The sequence below is a fragment of the Pleurodeles waltl genome, chromosome 1_2, assembly GCF_031143425.1.
Source record: "Pleurodeles waltl isolate 20211129_DDA chromosome 1_2, aPleWal1.hap1.20221129, whole genome shotgun sequence".
Classification (NCBI taxonomy): domain Eukaryota; kingdom Metazoa; phylum Chordata; class Amphibia; order Caudata; family Salamandridae; genus Pleurodeles; species Pleurodeles waltl.
In genome coordinates this window covers 577,727,093-577,740,201 of record NC_090437.1, presented here as the reverse complement: position 1 = coordinate 577,740,201, position 13,109 = coordinate 577,727,093, and positions in this window count along the sequence as shown.

The window sequence follows — 13,109 nt, the reverse complement described above, 5'->3', positions numbered from 1 at the left end:
CTGGTGTGGTCCTTGTGTACTCTCTTTTTTATTGACATTCTTAGATGGACTTTTTTGGGTATACATTTGAGTGTATTTATAGTTCTCCGTGTATATATGAAAGAGCAACGTACATAAACTTTTTTTTTTAACTTTATTTAAAAGGGCAATGTATATACCATTGCAGCTGATTTGTCCCCTTTTTCTTCCTTATTCCTTACTCATTTTCCTCCTTTTCTTTTCTGCCCTGTCCATTTTTTCTCTTACCCTGTTTCCTGTTTTACCTTTGCTTTTTCTCCCCCCCTCTTAATTTTGTGAGTGATTTGTTGACTTGTTGTACGTCACACAATTTTGCAGTTGGTTGAAATTCATTGTGAAGTCCATTGTTATGTCATTTTTTTGAGCTCCTTGACCCTGGCATTTTCACTTTAGTTGGCCGCCGTAATTCTCCCAAGTTTTTATGTGACCATTATTCCTTGGTTGCCTCTCGTGTGGTAGATTGACTCATTAGGACAAATTATTGTTACACTGTAATTGCAGTATACTATTCTGGTGTTGGCTACACAGATTGGGATTATCCGTATTCCTTGTCAAGGGTGTATCATATGTAGTTTGCCAGTACCTGAACTCCCTTTTCATGGGTCTCGAGCGAGGTCACCTGACCTCCTTTCTATTTATTGCTACGTTAACCGGTGCACTCGCTCTTTTTCCCTCTGGACCCGGTGTTACTCTGCCTTCTTCTCCGTGCCCTGATACATCACTTAGCCACAATTTCCACCAGCATGCTTGTAAGTAAGTAATACGTTGGATAGCCCCCTTTGTAGTTGATTTTGTGTACATTAGTTTTGATCCTGCATTTCTGTTCCATACAGCTCCAGTGTTTTGCTGCATAATTTTAATTGGTTTGCATAGCAGTTGGTCCCCCGGCGTGGTAAGATTAACAGTACCCCTTACCCTTTATCTCTCTAGACTTTTTTGCAGTACGGGAGCCATGTACACTGCTCATGCAATTTTCATTCTATTTTAGATAGTTGATGTCTGCTTTGATTGCCCTACTGGGTTCTTGGAGGCCTTCAGGCCTGGAAGCTCTGGTGGAAACTGGCCTTGGTTAGTTATTCTTTTAGTTTTTCCACTGTGTGCCTTGCATGAATATTTTATTCAGCAGCTGTTTTGCATGATTCACCTTTTCACAGTTACACTGGTTTACCAGAAGTTCTTACATACTCATTCCTATTTGTCTGTGTATTGCATGCGATATCTGGTATTGGCAGTGGTTGTTTCCGGTGCAGGAAATTCTAAGATGTGCATGTGCAGCCTCATCCTTATTATTGGTTTCTTCTGATGTTTTCTTCTGAAATATTCTCACTTAAAATAGTTTTTCCTTGTCCCTTCCCTCCTCTCTCTTCTTTTTTGTTCCTTCCCTTATACATACAGGCTTTGGCTACTCAAGCAGTAACCCTTCAAGTCTCTCAGGCACATTCTCATGTCCTGATGGTGATCCTGGTATTATGTGTGGGATTGAAACGTCATTGACAAAAGTACCATAGCTCAAAATGTTATAAATTACTTTATGGATATGAGCACGGGTACCACATGTGTGATTTCATCTGTATACTATTCATGTCACGTTGAATTTGTCTAAGGACAGTTTTTTTTATGCTTGGTTTCCCACTGCATTGTTTTTTATTATTTTTTGATTTAATAAATGCACAAATTATTCTAAGGCATCCCTCAAAATTCGCTCATAGACTTCAATGTAACTCTATGATTATTATGTGTAATATTCTTTCCTCAGGGAACATTGTTCCTTTAAAGCTACAGAGGCTGCAGTGGCAGAACTAAAACATATTTGATAGGGGATGGGACAATGGGAGCTGCCATCCAGTAGTGGCATTTGATTTACAGGCTCTGGGTACTGGTAGTACTATTTACTGGTATCTCACAAGTGAATTAAATTGATGATTAGGTGTAGTCCAATGTTACTAAGTTTGAACGTGAGGGCACAAGCACCTTAGCTCTGATTAGTAGTGGTAAGGTGTACAGAGTCGTAAAGCCAACAAAAACAAATTTAGCAAATAGAAATGGTAAAGGTAAAATGTTTGAGGAATACATGCTAAGGATGTAGGGTCTAACATTAGCAATATCAGGTTCATTATGTCCACTGTGATATTTGTCACTGAAAAAAACTATAAGAATTGTGCAGAAAGATGTTTACATCTTTGTGTGTGGCCAAACGACCACCAGGGAATCATTCTGTCTCTAGTTTCACATTTTCTGTTCAACATTACACTGCAGGTGTAGTCAGTCACATACCCCCTACCTAGGTACCTATGTGGTAAAGCACAATAGGGCCTGCTTAGTACCTCCATTTTAGAATGCACATTTCAACTTAGCATTTCTTTTTTTATGGTGACCTTTTATGTGACTTTCTACTTGTGATAATGTTCGGAGAAATCACTGTACATGCAGCATATTTATTTAAAGTTTTGCTGCCATGAAGTCTGCACGCTCTGTCCAAGGCTAGGCATACAGAATGCAATGCCTTAGTATTGCGATTGTCCATGGAGACTGCTCCTCGCTTACAGACATATCATCGCATTGTTTCTGTACCTCTGACACAGTGCAGCACAACTGGTGCTTGCCTTCCTCTGCGCCACTGTTAGAAATTAAGTCTTTGGTTGGCAGTCAGGTTACCTCTGTCCAAGCAAGGACCCTCACTCTAGTCAGGGCAAAGTAGAAACACACCTAGTTAACCCACACTCACCCCCGTGGTGGCTTGAAACGAGCAGGTAGGCTTAACTTAAAAGCAACGTTTAAAGTATTTGTACCAACACACACAGTAATACAATGAAAACACTACAAAATGGACACCACACCAGTTTAGAAAAACAGGCAATATTTATCTAAATCAAACAAGACCAAAATGACAAAAATCCAACATATACAAGTCATGATATGACTTACTCCATAGAAAACAATGGAAATGATGATTTTGCACAAAGTACCTGGTTTGCGTCTTCAATTAAGCCGCACAGATGAGCAGCGATGCGTCGATGCGTCGATGCCTTCCTCGCAAAGGAGGCCATGTGTTGTTTCTTCTCCGGTCGGATTGGCGTTGCATCGTTTTTCTCCCTCACAAGAGAGCAATGCTTCGATTTCCAGATGGGGCACCTCGAATCTTCTCAGAGTCGGGATGACTTTGATGCCCAGGGACGAGCCATGGAAATTCTGTTTGCACGGTGTTAGAAAATGGCACTGCATGGGGTTTGCGTCATTATCAGCAGCCGCAAGCAGATGTTGCACATGTTTCTCCAGTCACGAAGCATTGATCTCCCAGCTGCAATGCAGGTGGAGCATGGATTTTAGCTGCGAATCCTGTGGTGCATCGTTTATCAGCCGTGTTGCAGATGGTGTGTAGAAACTTTCCCCACACTGCGCTCTGTGTGTGGATTTTCAACTCATGTTCTCCCAACTTCACCTTTCAAGGGCCCAGGGACTGCATAGGGTACCACTTGGCAGGGCGGGAGTCTCAGCAGAGAGTCCAGGTGATGGCGGAGGAAGTCTTTGATGGCCCTGAGACTTCAAAACTGGAGGCAAACTCAGTTCAAGCCCTTCGAAATTCTTCACAAGCAGAAACATACCACAAAGTCTGTCTTTGTCCTCTTTCACAGGCAGAAGCAGCAACTTCAGGATAGCCCAACAAAGCACAGTCACTGGCAGGGGCCGCACTTCTCCTCAGCTCTTCAGCCCTTCTTCCTGGCAGAGGTTCCTCTTAGTTCCAGAAATGATGTAATTTTCAGGGGTTTTGGGTCCAATACGTATACACCTTTCTGCTTTTGAAGTAGGCATACTTCAAAGGAAAGTCTCTGTTATTCACAAGATCCTGTCTTGCCCAAGCCAGGCTCCAGACACAGACCAAGGGGTTGGAGACTGCACTGAGAGGGCAGGCATAGACCATTCAGGTGTGAGTGACCACTCCTCCCTCCACTCTAGCACAGATGGCTTATCAGGATCTGCAGGCTATACCCCAGCTCCCTTTGTATCACTGTATAAAGGGGACCCACAAACAGCCTAACTGTCAAACAGACAGAGAAAAGGAATCCACAAACAGGCAGAGTCAAAGAAGGGTTTAAGCAAGAAAATACCTACTTTCTAAAAGTGGCATTTTCAAACTAACAATCTAAACAACAACTTCACTACAATATGTATTTTTAAATTATGAGTTCAGAGACACCAAACTCCACTTTCTATCTGCTCTCAAAGGGAATCTGCACTTTCATAATATTTAAAGGCAGCCCCCATGTTAACCTATGAGAGTGATAGGCCTTGCAACAGTGAAGACTGAATTTAGCAGGATTTCACTGTTAGGACATGTAACTCACATCAGTACATGTCCCACCTTTAACATACACTGCACCCTGCCCATGGGGCTACATAGGTCCTACCTTAGAGGTGTGTTACATGTATAAAAAGGGAAGGTTTAGGCCTGGCAAGTGGGTACACTTGCCAAGTCGAACCGGCAGTTTAAAACTGCACACACAGACACTGCAGTGGCAGGTCAGAGCCATGTTTACAGGGCTACTAATGTGGGTGGCACAACCAGTGCTGCAGGACCACTAGTAGCATTTGATTTACAGTCCCTGGCACTTCTAGTGCACTTTACTAGGGACTTACTAGTAAATCAAATATGTCAAACATGGATAGCCATTTACGCATACATTTTATACAGGAGCACCTGCACGTTAACACTGGTTATCAGTGGTAAAGTGCCCAGAGTATCAAAAACAGCAGAAACAGAGTCCAGCACACATCAACAACCTGGGAGGCAGAGGCAAAAAGGTAAGGGAGAACACGCCAAGGATGCCAAGTCTAACAGCCACATTCAGCAGAGGAGCACTTGTGCTAGGTTTATCCTGGAACATGGTGCACTGTGGCCGAAATTAACCCTTACTGACTGTGATGTTGACTCTGACCTCTACCCTCCATAGGGCAATAGCCTGCACTAACCAGACCAGCCTTTTTGGCTTCCTGGTACATCTTACCCATGTATTGGGAGTTAGACTAACCCAATTGATCTGGCAGAGTGTACTCCTGCTTTGCTCTGAATAGTGTAGGTAGTAACAGATAGGAGTTTACCAACATAATACCATTGCCATGGTTGAATTGTTTATCTTCTTCACCATTTTCGTGACTCTGGTTACCATGCTCTGATTGGTTTGCCTAATAATTCCAGCTCATGTTTTTTATGCAAGAATATGACTATTGCAACCAATGTTTGAAGTGACATTTTCTCATCTTTCTTGTGTTTTATCGTGGGTGCCCAGAGTGACAATGAATATGTAGATCCATTTCCACGATTTCCTTGAGAATTTGAGTAGTCATGTTCAAGGTTGTAGATACCATCTGGAACCCTTCTATGGTTAAGGGCTCAGGTGGGACACTGTGGGCTAGCTAAGAACTGTGTCAATATTTCCTATATGATTGAGTCTCTATACGCTGACGTTTGCGTTGGCCAGATACACAGTCTTACTTAATTCATAGGAATCTAGGAACCGTATAACACCTACTATTATTTTTGCTGTAAAGTAATAACCTCAATAGAATTAAAACAGGACACTTGAGCAGCATGTCGCATGATTTGCATTGCCTATGGCGAATCCTACTATCTTTCTCGAAACTATCCCTTCCTCTCTCATCTGTACCTGCACAAATCTGTTTCTCTCATGAGCAACCAAGCTAGGCAGTGTTCCTTGCATGACTTGTGCACCTGGCAGCTGAAACCATAAACATTCAGGTCGTATTTTATTTATATTACGTTCATACAATTTGCGCAGGTGACACAATGGAAAGCAGGATATTTTCCTATGAAAGATAGCTCAGTGCGAGGCTGAATCATCCACCGCCTTCCTGCCGACCCTTCTTTCGCACTCGCAAATCAAACTTCAAAAGAATAAAATCAATGCGTGCCGGATGAAGACGGCATTTGAGTTTTCGAACATTGCGTCCGGCTAATTCTTTACCCTCGAAAGACAATGTTGTAAAAGGACGGCGCCCTTATTCACATTAATAACACATTGTCTCCATGTTTGTTGTCTCCATTCTTCTTGGTGGCAAGTTATCTTTCAAAGTCGAGTGCTGCTCGCTTTATGGGGCTCGACACGGTGTGGTCATGCCCACAGTAGCAAGGCTCTGCAGTCTCCTCCTGGCATATAACCTACACATTAAGGCCAACCTCGTGAGGTAAATGTTTGTGCTGGCTTTGAGAACATATTCCTCATTAGCCAGATTTGGATTTACCTTCAGCAGCTGTACTCTTCGAAATAGGAAGTACGCCTCGGGCGCTGATTCCGTCGCAGCCCATTTTGATTCTGAAAGCTGCTGCCGAGCACTTTGCATTTCTGGTGGCGAGGTGACATTTCCTCACTGAGGAGGTTTGATATGCTACAGTGGCAGCGGAGAACAGCACAACACAGCATAATGAGGTTACTTCTAAAGAAAAGGGCTAATCTCATTAAAAATGGATGGAAGGGTACGCTAGCGTTCAGGGCTAAATGGCTGCCTATTTAGCAGAATAACATGCAGAGCTGGCATTTACATTCATGTGATTAGCAAAGCAGCTGATCCACATCAGCCTGACATCTCAAAACAGTAAACACCACACGCACCAGAGTATCTGCTGCACATTCACACCTCGGCGATGTTCTGTACATTAAGGAGACGCTGCAGTAATAACAGTATGACTGAGCCTAGATGATACTCGTGCAGCACCGGACATGGCGAGAATGCAGCACAGTGCCTTGTAATCAGTGTCACAACAACAGGAGGGCAGGGATCATATAAATACTAGAATGAGGAAGGCTAACTAGAGTAATGAAGATTACCAGTAATTAATTGGCACACCACCTCATCAAACCTATCTTGTCCCGGTCCTTTATAAATGAGGATATGGCAAAGCAAGCAACTAGCGCCATGATAACCACGAAAAACACACCAAACTCCATTGTAATGCAGCACAACTATTTTAATGAAGAACCCAGCATTGGGGGAGAGCATCAGTCAGGAATGATTCCCTTTAGCCCTAAAATCCAAGGGCCACTGATTCTTCAGATCCAAACGATAACAGGAGACATGTTGGGAGAAGCTGACCAAGTAGCCCTGTAGGTGCAGCCCTGTAAATGCACTCAGTTGAGGTTCCCACCAGCTTCCATCCTTCACGCTGCCAATCCACGAGTGAACAGCCAATGTACTGATCCTACCAAGGAAACACCTGGAAAGCAAAAGCAACAGAGACCACTGTCTTCATCCAGTGATTCAAGGTGGAGCTAGATGCCTTACACCCCTGTTTAAAAAGATATTCTCTGAGGCGGAAGTGCACAGAATGGGAATATTAGGGGGCATTTTAAGAGCCCCTAGCGCCTCTTTGTCCCAAATTAGTGTCATTTTATTTGACTCTAATGCGGCCCAACGAGGCCCAAATCCCAGCTCTATATTTACAAAGTGCCGCAATCCTTGCATTGTGCCACTTTATAACCATTTGCGCTACTTCATGCCTGTGCCAGGCATAATGTATGCAAAGGGGGTGCTGAAAAAATGGCACAAAGAACTCTAACAGATTTCTCTGCATCATTTTTTCCAGGATTTTTAACTTGTTAGGCCTGACAGCCTTAGTAGGGTCACCCCTAACTTTTTGCCTGCCTCCCTCCACTTTCTAGACACTGTTTTTCCTGGTTTTAGGACTCTGCACACTTTACCACTGCTAACCATTGCTAAAGTGCATATGCTCTCTCCCTTAAAACATGGTGACATTGGCTCATACCCAACTGGCTTATTTAATTTACTTATAAGTCCCTATTAAAGAGCACTACATGTGCCCAGGGCCTGTAGATTAAATGCTACTAGTGGGCCGCCTGCAGCACCGGTTGTGCCACCCAGATAAGTATCCCCTTAACAATGTTTTTAAGCCTGCCATTGCAAGGTCCTTGTGTGCAGTTTCACTGCCAATTCGACTTGACATTTAAAAGTACTTGCCAAGCCTTAAACTCCCCTTTTTCTACATATAAGTCACCCCTAAGGTAGGCCCTAGCTAACCCATAGGGCAGGGTGCAATGTAGGGAAAAGGCAGGACTTGTATCTGTGTAGTTTATATGTCCTGGTAGTGTAAAACTTCTAAATTCATTTTATACTGCTGCGAAGCCCACTCCTTTCATAGGCTAACATTAGTGCTACCCTCATATACTGTTTGAGTGGTAAATTCTGATCTGAAAGGAGTGACCAGGTCATATTTAGTATGACCAGAATGGTGATATAAAATCCTGCTGACTGGTGAAGTTGGATTTAATATTACTGTTTTAGAAATGCCACTTTTAGAAAGCATTTCTTTGCACTTAAATTCTTCTGTGCCTTACAATCCACGTCTGGCTGGGTTAGTTGACAACTCCCTTGTGCATTTCACTCAGACAACCCCCAGGCACAGGATGCTCAGTCACACCTACACACATCTGCACACTGAATGGGTCTTCCTGGGCTGGGAGTTTGGAGGGCTTGACACTTACTTGTCAAAGGGACTGTGGCCTGCCCTCACGCAATGGACTGCCAAATCCCCTACTGGGAACCAGTCAGATTCCTGAGCAGGATTTGCTGGGGATGGGAGAAAATACTTGAACATGAAACCCCTCTTATCAATCAAAAAGCCAACAGTTAAAGATACTGAATGGAAACAGGACACACAAGTACAGTGCAGCTGGCAGGAGTCCTGGGGAAATATCCATACTATAACTGGAGTCATTTGCATAACTTGAGGAAATCATCAGATACAAGTCCAGAGCACGGTGACCAAACCCATATACTTAGAAGAATAAGAGCTTTCTCATGGGACCAAGAACCCTTGGGAAGACAGAAATCCAATCATTGCTGCTTGTATTATGTAACCACCATAGGTCCAGGGAGGGACAGAGGAAATATTTTTCCTGAGTATGCAAGAAGAAGCCACCATTGTATAGTGCAATGGATGCTGGTAGAGACTGGTATCAAAAAGTTAAAACTGTGGGTAAAATGGAGTCAATGTGAGAGGAGAGAGGAGATGCTAGACTAGAGGACTGAAGAGAATACGAAACCATGGCACCGGAAAACAAGAGATTGTAAAAAAGAGAACACAGACTCACAAGATGTTTGCAGCAGGAGCCACAAAGTGTCCAACCAAGATCCCTCACTATGACTCTCATTATGCCATCCTGTACCTGGAAAAATAGATGTCTTTCATTTAACTAGTGCCATGTGGTGCTGAGAGGAGGTATTATCGTATAATTAAGAAAGGATTGGAACAAAGCAGAAAAACAAAGGAATTGTCTTTTTCTATTGAAGAAGATATATTTGAAACAGCACAGCACAGAGATCTTTAGAGAAGATAGCAGGTCTATGAAATTGGTTTATGCATGCTGAAAGATGGAGTTATATTCATAATGACCAGTATTTGGAGACAGTGTTACTGAAAGGAACTGATAATGGTAGAATCAAGTTTAAATGAGAAATATCTCTGATCTGGATTTTCATAAAAATCTGTTCTAATATTTTGCTAGTTTAGTTAAGTGGAGAACAGTCCTCTTAGAGTGCTCTTTATGTTTCGGCTTCCAGTCAGGCATACCTTACCAACATTGGTAGTTTGACAAAATATCTCTGACAACAATATTCCAAAAACAAATTGAAGGCGTAATTGTCAACCTGATATTATTTGTAAGCATTGTCGATAATACTGATAACAGAAATACAAAAGACCACAATGTCATAAAAATGGGTAAGCATATTGCATGTTAACAATTGCACACTAAATTAACTTTTAATTATATTAACTTTAAAAATAGTATTACAGTTAAAAAATATATACTTCTGATAAAATATATAGAAGAAAACTATAACGTGCAAACATATTTTTTTTTTGCCCTTTCAGCTCTTCATGGGCTATCAGGGACCACGTGGGAATCCTCAACGCCTCCCCCGCAGTCCCTCACTATTTTTTTTAATTTATTTTGTAATACAACCTTATATGCAATCAGAGACTGCAGAGGAAGCCTCAAGCCCCCCCCCCCCCCAGTCTCATTGCTCCAACAAGCAGACAGATGTTTTCAACAGCAGCTGCATGGTTGCTGGAGCAAAGCTTTCATCTCTGATCCCTACATTCATATCTGTATGCAAGGAACAGAGATAAAAAGTCAACTTTTTGACAGCGGGACCTGATTGACAGGTCCCTCTGTGAAAAACCAGACACTGTTTGCAGTGACTTGTTTGCAGGTGTGTAAGCTGCAGCCAAGCCACAGGAAACAGCTATGTCCCGGGGCGGGCACCCCTGAAAATAGCAGGAGCTGGCCCTGGGATTGGCGGTCTCCTAAGCCATCAGATGCTCCATAGGTGGGCCATGTGAACCCCCATCCAATGAGAATGGCTCCGGGGAGGTGGTGGTCCCCAGGGCCTGGGGGTACGAAACGGACCCCCATCAGTTTTTTAGTGTAGCCCCTGGAAGGTGGTGATCCCCGGGGCTTTGCTGGGGCCACGTGACCCCGTGCACTGAATATTTACAAAACCCCGGGAAGGTGGTGATCCCTGGGGTGTGGGGGAGGCACAAAAGATAAATGCCCCTGGAGGTGGTGGTCCCTGGGGCTGTGGAGAGGGCCACACCTCCCCCGCACAAAATGACATAAATACCCCAGTGAGGAGGTGGTCCCCATGGCTGCGGCGGGGCCAAGTGGCCACCCTGCATTTACTTTCATTAATGCCCGGGGAGGTGGCAGTACCCGTGGCAATGGGGACTGCTACCTTCCCTGCACTCCCCATGCCTAAATAATTGCCCCTGGGTTTGGCCCACCCGGGAGCTCCAAATTGATGAAGGGCGGAAGTCCGCCCTTCCTTTTAAAAAAAAAATTGCCACAGATTTGCAAACCCATTGCAATTCTGCAGCACAAATTTCAACAACAAATATTTTCAGTCCCTGTGGGCGGAGGGGGGGTGGGGGGTGCTTTGGGACCCCAGCACCAGAGCTAAGGGTTTAGCGTGTCCGTAACATGGCCCCTATTGTATTTTTTTTTTTCTGGGACACGGCTGAATCTGAGTCCCAACATGGCTGCCAACACCTACTTGTCTAAGTGTCAGCCAATCAGATCTCAGCATGAGATCAGGAGGCATCACAAATCCTTTGTGTTCCTATATAAACAAATTTAAATTCCCTTTAACGTCTCTAAAACAACTGAACAGATTTACGCCAAATAACAAAAAGGTTCTTTCTGAGCCAAGAGCTACCTTTCTGACAAATTTGATGTAATTCCACCCAGTGGTTTTTGAGCTATCGCTGTTCAATTTCTCCTATGCGAATCAACATTGGAAAAACACTCTAAATTTCACCCCCCCAATTTATCTTAGCCCCCGCTTGATGGATCACCGCACAACTTTCCACACAGCAGCTCACTTCACTGTCCAATTGTTTTTGAAAATTTTGTGAAGATTCGTCAAGCGCCATCAAAGATGTACGCAAGCAAAAAACTGATTTTCCTAGGAGCCAGATCTACAAACTATTTTACCGGTCGCAAAGGACCCATGTTAAATGCATTTTGCCATCTACAACATGCAAAATGTGACTCAGTAACTTGTTTACCTAATCACATTTTCATTTTGCGATTTGGTAATAGGAAGGGACATGTTTAGGGTGTCCATTCCTAATACCAAATCACACTGGCATGTATGAATGTTTTGTGACCATGAACGCAGTCGCAAAACATTCTCAGTTACCACCAACTTCAAATTAGTGGTAACCCATTCACAAACAGTAAGGGGTCCCCAGAGGACCCCTTTGTGAATGTCTGTAAAAGCATTTTTTAAGAGCAGAGATTGGTCCCAGCTTTCATTTTCTTTTTTAAAATGCATCCCGTTTTCTTCTAAGGAAAATGGGCTACATTTCAAAACAAAAGGACTTCTTTATTTAAAAACAGTCACAGGCATGGTGGTCTGCTCTCCCCAGCAGCCCACCATCCCTGAGAGTGCAGCCATTCCCAACGGGGTCTCAAATTGCGACCTACCTTATGAATATTAATGAGGGAGTTCATTTACGACCCATTGAGAATTGCAAACAGTGTGCTTGACACTGTTATACATTTTGTGTTGCCACTCACAATTTGCAATTCCCAAACGGATCGCAAATTGTGAGTCGCAAAAGAAAAAGTCATATATCTGGCCCTTGTTCATAACTTTAACTACCCAGTGGCAACTGCGTACGTGTATATATACATATATATATAGAGAAAGAGAAAGAGAGAGAGAGACATACATATATATGTATCTATATTTATATATCTCTATATATATATATATATATATATATATATATATATATATATGTTGATATATATATATATATATATACATATATATATATATATATATATATATATATACACACATTCTTTTAAAAATAACGTCACATTTTATGAATTGTTAAAAACAAATACACAAATTGAACATTTAAAATTATATTTAACCCCTTCCCCACCAAGCACGTAATGGATACATCCGTGGCTGCAGTGTTGAGGCGCCACAGACATAACCATTAGATCCTGGGACCGGCCCTCGGGGGAAGCGCGAGCGCTCCTCCCGAGGGACCCAGGTCAGGGTTGGAAGGGGGATCGCTTCCTCTTCAACCCAGCCCCCCGAATGACATCATCAAACGATTGCACACTGACATTATCAGAGGGTGCCAGATGCACTGGAAGCCATTTGCTTCCAATGCATTGAGAACAACGAAGGTAAGTTCCTCCTCCGGGTGGGGGAGCTTGCTAAAAAAGATGCTTTGGGGGAAGGAAAGCCTTTCCCTTAATGCCTCTTTCAGCATTCCTGCTGCCTGACCGCAATGCGATTGGGCATCAGGAATGCCCACTACACAGCAGGGAACTTTTTTATGTGTGTGTGTTTACAGTGTGGGGGAGCGGCCCCTTGGGCAAGGGTCACTCCCCTTGGGGGACCAATACATTTATCGCCATTTCTACCCCCCTTGGGGGCATATTGCCCTTTTAGTTTTAGGCCACCTTGGGGGAGAAGCCACTAGAAACCAGGGATTGATTTTGAGTCTGTTTTTTTAATGTTGGGGGCGGCCC